This window comes from Oryctolagus cuniculus, chromosome 7, assembly GCF_051225735.1.
Source record: "Oryctolagus cuniculus isolate XC-2025 breed Fujian yellow rabbit chromosome 7, ASM5122573v1, whole genome shotgun sequence".
Classification (NCBI taxonomy): domain Eukaryota; kingdom Metazoa; phylum Chordata; class Mammalia; order Lagomorpha; family Leporidae; genus Oryctolagus; species Oryctolagus cuniculus.
In genome coordinates this window covers 53,455,688-53,461,096 of record NC_142873.1, presented here as the reverse complement: position 1 = coordinate 53,461,096, position 5,409 = coordinate 53,455,688, and positions in this window count along the sequence as shown.

Here is a 5,409-nt window from a genome sequence, read left to right as displayed (position 1 = left end):
CAGAATCTACAAAGAGATCAAGAAACTCCACAATAACAAACAACCCAGGTAAGAGATGGGCAAAGTACTTAAGCAGATATTTTTCAAAAGAGGAAATCCAAATGGCCAACAGACACATTAAAAAATGTGCAGGACCACTAGCTGTCAGGGAAATGCAAATCAAAACCACAATGAGGTTTTACCCTAATCCACTGTTGGTGAGAATGTAAACTGGTAAAGCCACTATGGAAGTATGGAGATGCCTCAAAAATATGAATATAGACCTACCATATGACCCAGCTATCCCACTCCTGGGAATTTACCCAAGGGAAATGGAATCAATAAACAATAGAGTTATCTGCACCTCCATGTTTATTGCAGCTCAATTCACAATAACTAAGATGTGGAATTAACCTAAATGCCTGTCAACCGAAGACTAGATAAAGAAATTATGAGATATGTACATTATGGAATACACACAGGTAAAAAAAATGAAAGTGGTCATTTGCAACAAAATGATGAATCTGGAAAACATCATACTTGTGAAATAAGCCAGACCCCAAAGGACAAACAGCATATGTTCTCCCTTATCTGTGAGAACTAACAAAGCACCTAAAATGAAATCTGTAGAAGTGAAGTTGACACTTCAAGAAGGAATGACTTGAGCTGCCATTGTCTTGACTGTTGAGGAACAGTTCCATTTTTTTTTTTCATTTTTTTCCTCATAAGTGTATAAAGTCAATTGAAAATAGGTGTCAGTAAAAAGAGAAGGAATAAGAGGAGGAAGAAGTTTGTAACTGTAAAACTGTATAGTTCTGCATAAACTTGTCATGGGACTCCAAATCCCATTAAGCTTGGTGATAAAAATGCCATCTTAATTGTTAAAGTTATCATATTAAGTGTTAAAGTGAATGTATAGATAGGATTAAGTGTTAAGCTTATCATGTAAATAGGATCAAGTATCTGGTAATAATAATAGAATTAAAAAGGAGAGCATTCCAAGTTGGGAAGCAGTCCACACTGCAGACAGAATGACAATCGCTTTAAGTAACACTCTGACTCAGAATCAACCCTTAAGACTTGCTGGTCTGCCTGAAAAGCCTGTGAGAGCATTTCAGGCATGGAAAGCCAAGATACTGTGGCAAAAAATGTTCTACATGAAGGATCTCTGAGACACCAGTGCAAAGAAGTGACCATTAAAGAAGGATGTACTTTCCTCTAAAGGGAGGAGAGAACTTCTACTTTGCTAATGGCCTTGTCCAAATACTGACAAGTTTGTGGACTCAAAAGTCTTCCATAGCCTAGGCAGCTCATTTCAAAAGCCTCGGGTGATCACTAACATACTTAAGAGTATTTATTGTTAAATTAACAACAGGAGTCATTGTGCACTAACTCCTCATGCAGGACCTTTGTCATCAATGAGTTATATTGAGAGTTAACAGTAAAACCAGTTCTCAAAGAGTTTGTGTGTGTGTGTATGCGCGTGCATGCACAAATTGTTGAAATCTTTACTTAGTATAGAGTTGGTCTTTTGTGTACAAAGTTAATTGAAAATGAATCTTAATGGATAATGGTACTGGCAAGGGGAGAGGAAGGTAGAGGAAGGGTGAGAGTATGGATGTGAGGGCTGGGTGTGGTGGGAAGAATAACCATATTCCTAAAGTTGCACTTATGAAATTTGTATTCCTTAAAAAATAAAAACAAGAACGGGTTTGGGTGATTGGGCATGTATCTTGCTGGTTGACCCAACCCACATTTCTTTTATTATTTTTTTATTGTGGTAAAATACAGTTATCTGTATGTATCCATGGAGGATTGGTTTCAGAATCCCACCCTCTGCCATGTTAAAATCCAAGCCCCATATATAAAATAGCACAGCATTTATAAATAACCTACAGGCATCCTGCTTTAAGTCATCTCTAGGTTATTTGTAATACAATGTAAATGCCATGTGAGTGGTTGTTGCACTGGATTGAGTAGGGAATCTAGAAGGCAGCAACAAAACCTTTGTGTGTTCAGTACAGATATAATTGTTTCTTAGATATTTTCCATCCAAGGTTGATTGAGTTCTCAGATGTAGAACCCATGCATATGAAAGGCCAACTGTATGTATAACATAAAATTTGCTATTTTGTGTACAACTGGTTTATTGTACAACTCTGTGACAATAATATATGTATAATATTGTATGAATTGCCAATCTATATTTGCAAAACTTTTTCATCATGCCAAGCAGAAATTTCTGTAACCATTAAGCAATGACTCCTCATTCCTACCCATAGCCTCTGATAACTTTTAATTTTTTTTTTGACTAATTTCTTAATGCTACTAGGTCAGTTTTCTTACCTTTTAAAAGGGGGTAATAAAGGATTCTTAGGAGAATTAAATAAGGAAAATCCATGCATGTAGTTCAAATTAAGCTCATTTTAGTTGTTTCTAGTCATTTTTTGTTAGCAGACTGAATAATCATTCATGAAAGAATAGGAAAAATGTAATAAATGGGGAAGGGCAGTTAGAACAGGACAGTGAAGAGCATAGAAGACCCGCTGGTTCTGCGTCATTTCTGCATGGGGAGACACTCACAGAGAGATAAAACTAAGGGTTTAGGTTGATTGTAAGATGGCCTTTCAGTTTTGTCATCCATCGTTTTATGAAATCAGATGTGCGTAGTTTTGTTATTAAAATATTTTATGAAACAAATGCATTGGTAATATATACGAACTAAGCAATTTAAAAGTTATTACAAGTCACTTTTTGTTAGACACATAGCAAACAAAGTTAATAGCAGTTATCTTTGATAATTATTTAAGAATAAATTTTTTGCTATTTCCTTTGAAAAATGATAGCTTAATTAAGGTATGAATTAGATAAAATATTGTGTTTCCAGTGATTTTTTTGTTTATCAAGTTGTGCAACAATTCACAACCCACAAAGACCTTATATACCCATTTGCAGTCAAGCTCCATCCCCATTCTAGGCCCTGGTAGCCACTGATATGCTTTCTATCATTGCTAGTTTACCTTTCTGGACATTTCTTATTAATTGAACCATACCCTATGTGATGTTTGCATCTGGCTTAGTTAGCCTAGCATAATGTTTTGTTTTCAAGGTTTACCTAAGCTGTAACAAGTATCAAGAGTTTATTTCTTTTTACTACTGAAAGTACTTGATTTTATGGATACACCATGTTTATTCATCCATTTGCCGATTAACATTTGGATTGTTTCTGTTTTTTAGCTATTATGAATAATGCTGTTGTGAATATCTGCCTATAAGTTTGTGTGGACATAAGTTTTCATTTCTCTTGGGCATGCATAAATCTAGAAGTAGAATTGCTGAGTCATAAGATAAAGTTATGTATAACTTATTTTAAGAAATTGCCATACTGTCTTCCAGAGTGACTGTTTTTGGCATTCCCACTAGCAGTGTGTGAGGGTGAGAGTATCTTCATATCCCCACTAACACTTATTTTCTTTTTTATTGTCTGCCTTTTTTTTTTTGTTATAATCATTCCAATGAGTGTGAAGTTGCATATCATTGTCACTTTAATTTGCAACTCCCTAGTGATTAATGGTGTTGACCATCTGTGCTATCAGCCATTCACATCTTTGGTAAATTGTTCAAATATTTTGTTCATTTCAAAACCTGGACTGTCTTATTGAGTTATAGAGTTCTTTATATATCCTGTATTTTCTCTAAGATTATGGTTAGTCTGCTTAGTTTCTAATTTTATCTTTTGGAGTACAAAAGATTTTAATTTGAATGAAGTATAGTCAATCTTTTACACAATCTTTTACAGATTGTGGCTAACCAAGGTCACCAAGGGTTTAGACCTGTGTTTTCTTCTAAACGTTGTAGATTTTACATTTAGGTCTGTATCCATTTTGAGTTAATTTCTCAAGTATGGTAAGAATCTGACAGCATTTGCATGTGGATATCCAATCCCAGTATTCTGAACTATGTTTTCCCTATTGCTTTGGTACTTTTGTGAAATATTAGTCAATCATTAATGAGGTTTTATTTGTGAACTCTTAATTTTGTTACATTGATGTTATGTCTTTCCTTATTCCAGCACCATGCTGTATTGATAACTGAAGCTTTAGAACTGTGGTTCTTAACCAAGGGGAGATTTTATCCTGTCTCCCTCCAGAATTACTCGGTACTGTCTGAAGACATTTTTTATTGTTGTGATTGGGGGTGGGAAGGTTGCTACTGGCATCTACTGGAGTGATAACTTTTTTTTTTTTTTACTAAAATAGATCACTCCTGTTTCTCTGGATATCTTATAATTTTTGGTCAAAAATTGGACATTTTCAAAAAGAGAGTACTTCAAAAAGTTTGTGGAAATGGAATTAAAAGATTAGTTTATTTTGGTGCAAAAAACAATTTAGATATTTAGATTCCATTTGCATAGGTTTCCTTGACACACAATTTCCATGAATGTTTTGAAGACCCCTCATAAGCATGGAATTCAAAAATTCTTTTCACCGAAACACACTTGCCTTTAATTCCATTTCCACAAGCTTTAAAAGAAATTGTTTATTTATTTTGAAAATAGAGTTATAGGGGGAGCGGAGGAGAGATCTTCCATCTTCTGATTCACTCCCTAGATGGCCACAATAGCCAAGGCTAGGCCAGGCCAAAGCAAGGAGCTAGGAGCTTCATCTGGATCTCCCTTGTGGGTGACAGGGCCCCAAACACCTAGACCATCTTTCTCTGCTTTTCCCAGGCCATTAGTAGGGAACTGGATCAGACGTGGAGAAGCTGGGACATGAACCAGTGCCCACATGGGATGCCAGTGTCACAGGAGGTGACCTAACCTGCTGCGCCACGACACTGGCCCCTCCACAAACTTTTTGAAATGCCCTTACATTGTTGCAGAAACTCTGGATTCTGATTTGCTCCACTCTACCCAGAGATGGTCATTGTTCCTGCTGCTGGCTTTTTGTTTGTTATTTGCCAAGAATAATCCTATGGGCAATGTATTCCCCCAGGGTGTGCAGCCACGGACATCTCTACCAAATTTTGTAATTTTAAAACCTTTTTTATTTTTTTAAAGACTGGCTTCCTAGGAGTCTGCTTGTGTTAGTAGAGCTTAATGTCAGCCAATGACTTGTCAGAGGTTGTACTCAAACACCTTTAGCCAGTAAGGACTGCAAGGCTTTGCCAGTGGGCGAATGTGTAGGTTAGGGAACACATTTAAAGTTTAGTTACAGGGCCCGGCACTATTGCACAGTAGGTTAAGCCTCCGCCTGTGGCACCCGCATCCCACATGGGTTCATGTTTCAGGCGATCCTCTTCCAGTCCACCTCCCTGCTATGGCCTGGGAAAGCAGTGGAAGATGGCCCAAGTGTTTGGGCCCCTGCACCCACATGGGAGACTCAAAATAAGTTTCTGGCTCCTGGCTTCAGATTGGTGCAGTCCCGGCCA